Source organism: Vombatus ursinus, unplaced genomic scaffold (assembly GCF_900497805.2).
Source record: "Vombatus ursinus unplaced genomic scaffold, bare-nosed wombat genome assembly UNPS02014786.1, whole genome shotgun sequence".
NCBI classification, from domain to species: domain Eukaryota; kingdom Metazoa; phylum Chordata; class Mammalia; order Diprotodontia; family Vombatidae; genus Vombatus; species Vombatus ursinus.
The window spans coordinates 38,775,459-38,789,134 of NW_020954564.1; positions in this window are offsets into that span (position 1 = coordinate 38,775,459).

The window sequence follows — 13,676 nt, forward strand, 5'->3', positions numbered from 1 at the left end:
TGAAATTTATTCTGAGAAGGGGTTCACAGGCTTCACCAGACTCCCAAACTGGAGCATTATGCAAAATGATTAAGGACCCTTGATATAGATTGTAAAACAGGAGAGGACTACATGAAACTGGATGTTCATTGAAAATGCTATTGAAGTCTATTGCTATCTACCCTCCATGTCTTTACAGCCCTTTATGTTATATATACAACTTTGACTCTTTAGAGAGTGTAATATTCTAAGCATACACTTTCACCAGTAGAACCTTTATGTTTAAAAAGATCAGCCATTTAAACTAAGTAGCAAAAATCAATATGATATTTCTCAAATATAATCTACTCAGTTCTGGGTTTATACAGTGCACTTTTGCAGTGCTTCTCACAGATATTTAGCCATAGTATTAATCTGAATCTTTGTATCTCTTAGTGTGATTTTCATAATCATTATTTCATAGTAAACAATGTCTACCATTACACAGCAGACTAAAATATGTAGATGTTATAAAACCCTTTATGCTTGTTTTCTGACCTAAAACCACATTTAATTCATCTTCAGAGATGAACATCTGGAGGGTCTCATCTAGGGCAAACACCACCTTAAAGGTTCTTCTTCCATAAAGTATCATGCAAACAAAGTTTGACATGCATATGACAAAATTGCAGTTTCTTGAAAGATACCTTGAAAGATGATGAGTTCCTAGAAATTCCTCCAACTAAACAGAGCCCAAGTTAGCCAACCTTCATTCCCCTCCTTGTTGTGCTTCTAATTTTCCAGACTTCGACACCATAGCTCAGAGGTAGTCTCACCCCAGAACTTCCTTTACTACTAGTCTCCTCCTCACCCTGAGAAATCCTTTGGATTCCCTGGCCTTTTCATCCTGTACCATCCCTCTGACATGCCAGCTCCCTTCTCATATCATTGAGCTCCTCATTCTACTTCCATTTGGGGAAAGGGCCCAGGTAAGCTAACTTTTGATCCCTTCTTGGCGGTCTTTCAGACTTTAAATTTCAACACAATCCCTCTTCCCCCCAGATGCAGGAACTTTCATTTCTTCCCCTAATATTTAGCTTTCTTTTGTGAATTCTATTTCTCTATTAGAATGTAAGATACTTTAGGGCAGGGTCTTTCCTTGCAATTGTATACTCAACACATAAAACAAATATATGCATGTCTACCAAATGTAGTCACTGGGGTCATGGAGGGAAACTGGCAGAGTTCAAGATTAAAAGGGATTTCCTATAGATTGTAAGGCTCCCAATCCTCCTTTGTAGAAGACATTGGACTGATTGTAATAAACTTGAAAATATTTCAGAAACTCTTGTTTAAGATCAATAATTTCTCAAAAGAATTAAATCTAATTATCTATATAGGAATAACTTAGAGTATGAAAAACTTCTATTGCCCAGATTATAGAATGGAGCTGCTTGAACAACCTAGAAAGCTTATCAACCTGTGTCTTGGACAGATACTGTAAATTGGTAGCAAATTGGGCCTAGAACTAAAAAAGAGGAGAAGAGGCTAGATTGCCTTTGGGGAATTTCAAAGTTCTTTTAATGACTCCCAAGTTTCTCCCTAAAACAAAACATCTTTCTTTTCTACCTCAATGTAACATTTGTTTTTGTTGTTGTTCATTCCTTTTAGTACTGTCATGTCCAACTCTTCATGACCCCATTTGGGGTTTTCTTGGCAAAGATACTAGAGTGGTTGACCATTCATTATCTCCTGCAGTTCATTTTACAGATGAAGAACTGAGGCAAACGTGGTGAAGTGACTTGCCCAGGGTCACACAGCTAGGAAGTGCTTGAGGCAAGATTTGAACTCAGGAAGATGAGTCTTCCTGACTTTAGGCTCAGCATTCTATCCACTGGACCATCTAGCTGCACATCCCCCCCCCCCCCCAATATAACATAGTTACATGAAAAAGTGGTAAATCATGAAACACTGTAGCCGTAGCAAAGGAAAAGTTCACCCTACCTACAATTTTGAAGAGCATGGCTGGCATGAGCAGGTAACAATACATTACAATCAAAGAACTATGCAGCATGAATGGAGTAAAGAATGCTATAAAAATTAAGAATCAGAAAATGATATGGACTAGTTATATAGCTAGAGTGAAGAGACAGAATTGGACAACTTGGATGTTCTATCAGTCTTATTATAATGTAAAGATAACTTAAGAAAATCTCTTAGCACATTGAGTAGACCCATTGTGGTGACCTTATGAGACTACAAACAAGAGTTACTACTGATAGGTAGGTATAGATAAGTGGAAATCTCCATCACAGAACATAGCACTCACACTGATGAAATCAGAGATCTGTTTATTTTTTGACAACCGATTTTAAAGTAATTGGGTACATTTTTCTCTTGGTTAAATTTTTGTCACTTTACATTAGTCTAAACTTTCCCAACTTTCTCTGTATTCCTCATTTTAGTCATTTTTTGTGGTGCAATTACATAATTATATTCAATGATATTATTACACTGTAATTTGTTCAGAGATTCCCCAATAAGTGGGCACCCACTGAGTTCTTCCCCCTCTGCTTTTTTGCACAGGCACAAAAAGCGTTGCTAAAAATATTGTGCATATATGCTATCTTTCTATATTGAGACATATGATAGTGAGGACCTTAGGTTGATTTAATCACTTTTTTAGCACACTTTCATATCAATGCATAAACATTTATTAAGCACTTACCATTTGACAGATACTGGGCTAAGCACCAAAGACACAGAGAAAGACACAAGACAGTCCCTGCTCTCAAAAACTTACATTTCTAATGGGGGAGACAACAGGTAAACAACTATGTAGAAAGAAACTCTATATAGGATAATTTGGAAATAGATTACTGTCTAGAATGTTTTGACCAATTCACTGATTCATCTATTTTTCAAGATATTAGTATATAATAGATATCACTCCAGTGGCTTTTTTTCTCACCTCCCTAAGGTAATCAGAACAAAGGTTATTATCCCAGTTTTACAAATGAGAAAAATGAAATTCAGAAAAGTAAAATGAGTTGTCCAAATTATATAAATAATATATGGCAGAGATAGTACTAAAACACAGACACTTCAAATTCAAGGCTCTCTCTACTAAAACATACTATGTTCTATGATTCCATTTAGCTGTAACATTTTGTGATTCTATAAATATCTATTCCACATACTCCCCACCTTCAAATGTTCGTTCTTTTATTTAATGATCACACATGCATGGAATGTTTTTAGGTATGACTTCATTCCTTTATAAAAATAATATAGTCTTATTTCTCTTGAGAGCTGAGAGGGTCTCTATCTGTTACCTAGGTATTTCCCCAATAACAAATATAAGGACAATATCCTCAGGCTTTATAAACAATGAATTTCCAAATACATTTTATATAGCCTGATAAATGTATTAGTTGTATAATCTTCCTTAGGCATCAATGGCTACCCTTTGCAAAAATTGTTGACCCAAGGACTATGACTTTATACATATATATATGTGTGTGTGTGTGTGTGTGTGTGTATGTGTATATATATATATATATATATATACATAAATATATATGCTATTTTAATATAACAGGCTTTCTTTGTAATCCTAATATATTTTATGTATTAAAAAAGAAAGGAACATTATTCTGAGAAGGGATTTGTAGACTTCAAGAGACTGCCAAGAGGTCTTCAGAACAGAAGGAAAAAAAAAAGACTAAAGGCGATTGAAGAGTAAGGGTAGGATTTGAACTCAGATCCTTTAATTCTGAATCTAGTACTCTTTTCCCTGTACCACTCTGCCTTAGAGAATGCCAAAATTAGCACATTGTTTTTCATAAAGTAGGTGCTTAGTAAATGAGCTTTCTGTCATAGTTATTGTTGTTTTGGGGGAAAGAGCTCTGGACAGGGAGTCAAGAGACATATGAGTTTGAATCTTGGGTTCAATTTATCAGTTATTTAAATGTGGACAAGTCAAATAAACTCCCTGAGTCTTGATTTCCTCGTTTATGGAATAGGAATTATCATACTTGCAGTACCTATCTCACAGGGCAGTGTTGATGAAATTGCTTTGCAAATCTTAAGGCGATTTCTAAATGTGAGATAATAGTGAGGAAGAAGCTGAATATGAATAGCCTCACCTTCCTCTTCCTCTTCCCACTGGTACTTGTTTGCTCTATCCTTTCTCTTATGTGCTAAAGGAGCCTCACTGCTTATCTTCATCTTCTTGAGATTTACAAACCATGAGAAAGGAAAAAGACCTACGATATTCTGGAGGGGAGAGTGTGATCATCATCAAATAAGCTGTAATAATAAATAAGAGTTTTTGAAAGAGATGTAAGAGTAAGACTGAGTATTTAGATCATAAATACATTAGGTGTGGATCAGTGCCGTGCAGCATAGCACAGGGGCTAGAGAGCTGGTCTGAAAGCAGAAAGACCTGGGCTCAAGTCCTACTTCAGACACATACTGCTTACATAATTTCGGGCAAATCACTTAACTTCTTCCTGTTCTAGGAATCTCTCTAATACCGGAAGTAGCAGTGCCCAACTGCAATGGTAGAAGGACTTCCCTTAACTATACATTTCCTATACCAATGAAGTCACTCATTCATTTATTGTCCTCTACATTTATCATATAAGGTGAGTATAATAATGTTGCATACCTCCCAGGACTGTTGTCAAGATCAAATGAGATATTTGGAAAGCACTTATAAGATTACCTGACGCATACAAGGCACTTAATAAATGCTGATTTCCTTTCTCATGTTATTCTAGTCACCATTATCTCTGACCTCTCTCTCTCTCAAAATAATTCTTCCTGTCTCTCCACTGTATGCATTGTCTTCTCCTAGCTCTTTGTCATTAAGGACTATCTTCTTGCTCATATTTGTATCCCTAAGGTTTAGCACGGTGCTTGGTGCATAGTAAGAACATATTAATTTTTTCTTCATTCAGTTATCATCTCCATTATTCTTTCTGCTACCACTTGTCCCAAGGATACTTTCAGGGAAGCTAAAGATGAGCTTAGAGTCAATCCTTTTACTCTGCTAAAGAAAAAAAAATGTGTTTATCCACTTGGGCAATAGATAACAGTCTATAGAACATTAAACAAAAGAATAACAGCAGGTTCATGACCCATATACCAGGACTATTTCTTTTTGAATTTTATTGATCTAGGAAAAGAACAAAACGATGATGATACTCACTACTTCTCCTACTGCTACTGCTAGTACTACTAGTACTATTACTACTACTACTACCTCTCCCAACAATCCTTTTTAAAAAGACAACTGGTTATTTTCCCTCTCCCATTATCCCTACTACTACTACTATTACACGCATGCACACACACAAAAATACACCCATGATAAAACCAAGCTAGGGACTAGACCTGAGATTTCCTTGATATAGGGAATTTTTGCTTGAGGAAACTCCCTCAAACTTTGTAGGAGGGCACCTTTCAGGATGATACCTTTTTTTTTTTTTTTTTATAATGTATAGCCTTAGAGAAGTGCCTTGATCACTGAGAAGTTAAATGACTTACCCAGGGTCTCACAGTCAGTATCTTGCAAAGGTGGATCCTGAATCCAGATCTTCCTGGTTCCAAGGCCCATTCTCTACACACTAAGCCATGCTGTCACTCTTCCACCAAATCATAGCCCTTTCATCCTATTCGGGGTCTGATAATCCTAGGGCAGATGAAGAAGAGCAGAGAACTTTAACTTTAACACCTAGGAAACAAGGTAGAGCCATTTGACTGAGATTATGGCTCTGAGCATTCAGGCTGTATTTCAAACACTCACGAAGAAATGTTGCTTCTAGGAAGCTATCTATCTATCTATCTATCTATGGTATGTAGACATTGGCGTTTGGCCCAGAGGAGCAACCATTTATCCATGCCTGCCTCTAATCTGCCCTATGGTCTTTAGCTACTCTTGATACTAACTGCCCAACCTGCCATCCATGATCTATCTGACTTAAACAAAATGCTATATCAGCCACCTGTCCCTGGGTCATCCCTGGGCTGGGCCCAAACTGTACATAGCCTGGCTTCAAAGACCATCTGTACTTTCCTTGGCTCTATCCCAGACCAGCAGCCTGGTTGCTCAGGTGGGCTCCCAACAGGCAGCTCCAAAGTCATGATATGTAGATAAGTCCCCATGGGTCCCTTTTTACTTCTGCGTTCCCTGGGGTTCCTGGAATCATCTTGGGTTGTTGCCATGTGGTGCCAACGGCCTCTCTTCCTCCACAGGTTTGCTCCCTGGCTGGCTGAAGAGGCCTGGGCAAAATGAAGTAATCATCTCCCACATCTCTGCAAAGCCTCCCACTCACTGCCCTCTGAGTGGTCAGGTAACAAACAGTTCTGGGCTCTAGATCATGTCCAACATTCAATGTGTGTATTTTTTTAAGAAGAATCTGGATTTATTCAGCCTGAGTTAATTATGCCCTTGACACAGAAATGAGAACTGCATGTGTCTGTAACAGTGTCAGGGTGATAGAGGTTAATTAACACCGAGGAGATGATGATTGGCCCCACATGAAACCTTCTTTCAGGTCTGTAAGATGACTCCTGTTATTTAATCAGATCTAAGACATTGAAAGGGGGAAGGGGAGAGGCAGGAGCAGGGAGGAAGCTATCTTTCTGTTGTTTGTCTATTAATCACGACTTTTAAGAATCTGTATACCACAAGGGAAAGGGAACAAGCATTTGTGTAAGTCACACAGTTGATACAATGCTGGGCCTGGAATTAGGAAGAACCGAGTTCAAATTAGACCTCAGACACTTACTAGCTGTGTGACCCTGGGTAAATTACTTAATCTCTGTTTGCCTGACTTTCCTCATCTATGAAAAAGGGAATAATGATAGCACCTATCTTTTACTCTTGTTTTGGGGATCAATGAAATAATTATTGTAAAGCACTCAGCATAGTTTCTGGCTTATCCTAAGAGCTATATAAAACTAGCTATTATTATTATTACTACTACTACTACTACTACTACTACTACTACTACTATGTGCCAAGGCATAGTGCTAAGTGTGTTACAATGATTATCTCATTTGATCCTTACAGCAACTTCACTAGACAGGGGCTAGCATTCCCATTTTACAGTTGAGGAAGCTAAGGCAAACAGAGTTTAAGTGGCTTGCCCAGAGCTACACAAACCAGTAAGTGTAGGAGTCCATATGTGAACTCAGATTTTCCTGACCCAAGGCCTTGAACTCTATGCACTGAGCCACCTAGCTGTCAATTATATGATTTATATGTATATCTATATGATATATGTATGTAACATGTGTGTATTATATGTGTATATACATATTGTATGTACTTAAATGATATTTCTGGAGGATGGTCATGATTTGTTTTATCTTGCCAAGTCTGTCATTATTGCCTCGGTCTGAATGCTTTGATTTCTTTCTTCTGTTGGTCATATCTTCACTTATTTATTTATCTATACATCATGGTTTCTTCTCACATCGTATTTGTTATTTCTTTGTTGGTTATGGTTTATCTTGTCTGAATGTTAAGATTTATCTTAAACATGGCTTCTCTTGTCTGTCTGTCTGGAATGACTTCTCTTTTGTGTCTGTCTGCCATGACTCCTTGTCTATCTGTTTACCATTTCTGCTTTTATGTGTGTCATGGATTCTTTTATCTGCCTGCATTTACCTTTCTTTCTCTCTTTCTTTCTCCTGCAGCCCAAGATTACCTCTGCAGCATTACATCAAAAGGACTTTGATTATGTTAACTCTGCAAAAAGATCTTAGAAATGCAGCCACATGGAAAACAACAGTGTCTTTGAATTTCATAGAATCATGGAACTGGAAGGAGCTTCCAATCCTCTAATTTTACAAATGAGAAAACTAAGTTCTCCAGAGAGGAAGTGACTTGTCTTAGGTCATGCAAGGAATAGAAATAAGGCTGGGCAGGGAACGCAGATTTCCCAGTGTTGTGTCCACTACATCAGGGAAGCAAGATACATACAGAACCACTAGTAGCATGAGTTTTCCCTTCTTCCTCCTCTTCCTCTCTACCCCATACTATGACATTTCTGCCTCTTGTGAGACACCCCTGAGTTTTTTTCATTAATTAGAAAGAAAGGTATCTTTAAGCTTTTTTCCTGAGTTTTCTCTTTGTTCTACCCAATTCAATGTATCAAATATTTATTCAGCACCCTTTTGCATATGAAACATTATTCTTGGTGTTCTGGGATATGCAAGGAAATAAAAGACATGGCCTGTGCACAAAAGAGCTCCTAACTCAACTGGAAAGACTAAATGACCCTGAAAAGGTTAGTTGACTTTACAAGGCATTATATGAGGCAGAAGAAGCAGCTTGATATGTAGTATATTGGGAGACATTCTTGGATATGGCAAGACCTGGGTTCAAGTCCTGTTTCTGAACACATACTAGCTATATGATAATGGGCGAGTAAACTCCAGATATTCTCGAAGACTACAAAATTACCAATATGTTCCAGATTAAGTTTCCACCCCACAAGGAAATGACAGGTCAGGAGATTTTTTTTTTAATGAGACAAAACTTCGTATATGGTAATAGAAAAATCACTTGGTTTGATATTAGAAGAAAGGATATAACAATTTCTTAAGCATCTAGTATGTGCCAAACTCTGTGCTAAATGCTTTATAAAAATTATCTGATTTAATTCTCACAATAACTCTGGAAAGTAATAGTAAGAACAGCTAACGTTTATTACCTTCTATGCACCAGGTACTATGCTAAGCACTGTACAAATATGAGGTGATATTATTTGCCTCATTTTACAATGGAGGAAACGGAGGCAGGTAGCAGTTTAGTGACTTGCCCAGGGTCACACAGCTAGAATGTGTCTGTGGCTCAATTTAAACTCAGATCTTCCTGACTGCAATCCTGGTGATCTATCCACTGAGACCCTTAGCTGACTCAGAACACTGTCAGAAGAATAATATTCCAATTTGAGCTTGGCCACTTAATACATGTATGAAATTGCACAAGTCACTTAATCTCTCTGGGCCTCAATTTTCTCATCTGTAAAATGAGAGCAGGAAATGTGTTGCTGTCTTCCAAGTCAAGTTCCAAGTCCTATGATATTGAGATTAAGTGCCCGGATAGTGACATATACAATGAAGTCAGAGTAGGGAGACGTTCCCATGGCATAATGTAGGCAAAAAGACTTCATGGAGGAAGCTCTCATCTCCTCATTTAGTCTTCATTGGGCTCTCACGAGATACAGAATCCATTTTATTCATGTTTTATATTTTTTCATAATGATGATTGTTATTGTAAAGTCTTTGGGAGCTCTAAAGAATTCTTCATATTTAAAATAACTGCCGTAGTGTCTTCTCTAGCTGAATTGCCTATCGAACATTTTACAGTGGCCCAGACAAAATATTAAGGCCTGGTTGTCTTTGAAATCTCAGATGATAAAATCCTGACAAAAACACCCCTTAATCATCCACTCGCTCCAGGGCCAGACTAATTACAATGGAGCAAATTGTACACTTTGAGGGAGAACTGAAGCTAATAATTCCAGTTTCATTAGGCTATTATTGGGACAGGGAAAAGATGCAATAACTGATTTATAATGTGAGTTTTGATTAAGTGGAAGCATTTGACTGTGCTAATCGCACCCTCAATTCTTATCCTTAGGTGACTCTGGAATAAACTAATGCTCCCTATACTTGTAGACAGGTACCAGTCTCATCACAATGATCCTATACCTTAAAAAGTTATATTTTTACCTTAAACTAATATATGGTCCTGGATACCTAGGTGGCTCAGTGGATAGAGCACTGGGCCTGGAGTCAGGAAAACATGAGTTTAAATCTAACCTAAGACACTTACTAGCTGTATGGCCCTGGGCAAATCACTTAACCATGTTTGCCTCAGTTTCCTCATCTGTAAAATGAGCTGGAGAAGGAAATGTCAAACTACTCCAGTATCTTTGCCCCAAGAAAACCCCAAGATATACCACACACATTTATCCTCCACTTTCTCAATTTCATAATTTTTTTACATGGCCTACCCTGTACCTGAAATAAGCTCCCTGGTAACCTTGCGCCCCAGTTCTGAATGTTGATAGGCTACCCATCAATGATGAGCAAGACCAAATATCTCCTCCATGGAACCTTTCCTGATTTTTCCAGTTGGAAATGATACCGACATTGTAAAAAAATTTTCCTGATCTTGAACCACATCATGGGAATGTGAAAAGTGAACTGAATTTGTAGTCAGAAAATCTGCAATAGGATCCTAGTTTTGTTACTTGCTTGACTTTAGGCAAATCATTTTCCCTCTTTAGATCTCAGTTTTCATGTGCATAAAATGAAAAAGTTCAGCTAAATAGTGTCGAATGTCCCTTCCAGCTCTGACTTGCTATATACTTTGTATTTATCTTATTTACTTAGACTGACTGATCACATTCAGGCAGCACCTTATATTTCAGAAAGCACTTCCTTCGAGAACCTGTGAAGTGGAAGCTCTAAGTGTTATTATTCCCACTCGACAGATGAGGAAACTGAGCTCTGAAAAGGGAAACAAAACCACTTGATCCTGGTCAGTTGGTATTAGAACCAGACCTTACTTGTCATAGTCTCAATTATATTCTGCTTATTCTTGTGTTTTTCTAATCTTTCTTTTATGTAAGTCCCTTGAGGGCATAAATTGTATATTTTTCTATTTTTATTTTTGCATATGTCTCAGAACCTAGCAACAGACCTGGCTGTGGAAGGTGAGTGGAAGGTAAGCTCAAACACTGAAAAGGTCTTGAGAGGCACACATACATAAATAAAAGGAGGAATGAGGTTAGGTCTGGGAGTTCTAGTGCCTTTTCCCCTCCCACTCGTTGACTTGAGAAAGAAAATGGATTTTATTATTGACAGCATTGGGTCTCCAAACCCAGGAGCCCAAATGTACATAATGGCCAGTTGTAGCTCAGGTGCCAGAAATTAAACTGGGAGCTAAATTGACTTTTTAGTCCCTGGCTAGGGAACAGTATCTGGCAGACATCTTAGTGAACAATAAAAACAAAACAAAACAAAACAAAAAAAAAAAAAAGCCCAACAGCAACCAAAGCAAAAAACAGAATTAAGGCACTAGTTAGCTAGAAAGCCTTGTTTGCTCTTTGTTGCAGAAAACTTGGCTGCTGGGACAAAGACTACTGGGGAGGAGAGTCAAATACAGACAAATCTCTGACAAACAGAAAGACCACTCTGAAGAAATAAGTGGGGAAGAATTTTTGCTCTCCTCCAATCTAATAGCTGAGTGTGTTAGCTTTTTTTTTTTTTGCCTTTCTGAAAAAAGTTATAGGAGTAAAAACATCAACAATAAAACATGGACTTTAAGCTAACAGGGCAATAGCAGATTTCACTTGTCTCTTAGAAAGGAGAGATTGCATCCCTGGATCTGAAACTGGCAGCTTCAGTCTACTGATTCAATTCAATTCAACAAATATTTAACAAGTCTATGAAGTCAAGGAGATTGTACTCTACCGGGGAAGGAGAGGGATGGCAAGCATAATTTTAAAAGTTATCATAGCACTAATATATTGGGGGGGGGGCAGGGGAATGGGATTAGGAAAGGCCTTTAGTAAAAAGTATCATTTGAGCTGTCTTAAAAAGAGGTAGAGTTTTTAGCAGTGGGAGGAGAACAGGGAGAGAATTTCAGGTATAGGGGTTAGCTGGGCAAAGACCAGTAAGAGGAAGATGGAATGTTTTACATGTAAAACATCAAGATTGGCTGGAGGCAGAGGGGGAGTATTAGGTGATCTGTCTAGAAGGATAGGTTGGAACCATATTGTGAAAAGGTTAAAATTTCAGAGTAATTTTTATTTTATCCTAGAGGTAATAGGGAGCCATTGAAGCTTCTAAAATAGATTTGTGGTATGGTCAGACTTGTACTTCAGGAATATCAGTTTGGCAGCTATGCAGAGGATAGATGGGAGGGAGGAGACTGGAGATAAGGATAACCCTTAGGAGGCTACTTTCATAGTCCTAAAATGACAAGGGCCCGAGGTAGAACAATATTTTATATATCATGTGAGACATAATGTGGAAGAGGAATCTATAAGACTTGGTAATTGGATGTGGAAATGAAAGAGGAAAGAGAGGAAAGATGAGAGCATGACTTCATACTTGATCTGAGCTATCCTACTGCCTTTGCCAACTAGCCTACAAAATCATATCAAAATCATATCAGTATGATAAGGAGTTATTCTGTTTGCAAAGTCCAGTCTGACCAAGATTATAAGTGCTTATTATGTATGTGTATATATATATATTATATATACATACATTATATATATATATAGTGTGTGTGTATATATTTGTATTATATATATATATATACACACACATACACACACACATAAAATTGAGGAAATTAAGGCCCAGGAAACAGTCCTGGCCTACCTAGGATGGCATAAAGGAGTAAACAATATTAAAGATATATATATATATATGGATATATATACACACATACATATATAAAGGATATGTATATCTATATTTAAATGACATTCATATAATTATATATTATATATGTATATATGTATATAAATATAATATATCTATATTTTAAACTAAGATATTGTGTAAACTAGTTATTTAGTGATACTATATAAAAGAGTTTACTGGAACTAGTCGTTCCCAGGACATATTTCACCATACTCCCCACTGAATCATAGAACCTCACGTTCAGAAGAGAGACCATATTGTTTAACCTCTACCTGAGTAGGTACTCTCCTTTCCAAAATCCCTGAATAGCGGGCATTCAGTCTCTGCTTGAACACCTCCAATTATAGGGAAATGCTATGTCCCTGAACAGTCTGTTCTCCCTTTGGAAAGCTCTAACGTAAAAGAGCAGTTTTCCCTTACATTGAACAAAGATCTTCCTCTTTTCAACTTGGGAACTTAGATTTAGACCATGGGGATCGTCTAGTTCAGGGCTTTTAATTTTGTTCCACTTGTGACCCGTTGTCCTTTTTGGCAGTGTTGGTTGGTGTTCCATGACCTGAGGGCATGTGCAGTGACAAATGCACGTGCTTTGTGTTCAGAACAAGACTGTAGTGAAATTGCACAACACAGCAACAGCAAACTTTGCCAGAAATGCCTCAGATGCATTATGTGTTTGATTTTTAATTAATTTCTGGTCATTGCACACTCAGAAACCTTTTACTGCTCTCAAATTTTTCACGACCACATATGTGGTCATGAAGTTTAAGAAGTGCTGATCTAGTTCACCTTGTTCCTCTTAGGAATGAGGAAATTGACACCCAGTGAAGGAAAAAATGACTTGTCCAAGTCATAAGGACCAGAGCAGCAGAGCCCAGAATAGAATTCAGGTCTTAGCAGGCTCCAAATTCAAGAGGCTTTCCACTGCACTGTATTACATCTCTGCTTTCACTATTTGTTCTTGTTTCTGCTCTTGGGGGACATGTTGAACAAGTCTCATCTATCTTCCTCCTGACAACCATTCATATCTTCAAAAATTGTGAATAAGTCTTCCTTGAGCCATCTCATCTCCAGGCCAAGTATGTTTAGTTTCTTCAAATGATCTTTGTATGCCATTGTCTCTAGCTCCTTAATATTGTTTACTCCTTTGTGCGACTCTCGGTAGGCCAGTTATTTTCCCTGGGCCTTAGTTTCCTCAACTATAAAATGAGAGGTTTTCTTTCAGTTCTATGTCTAAAATACTGTGATCTCATGAT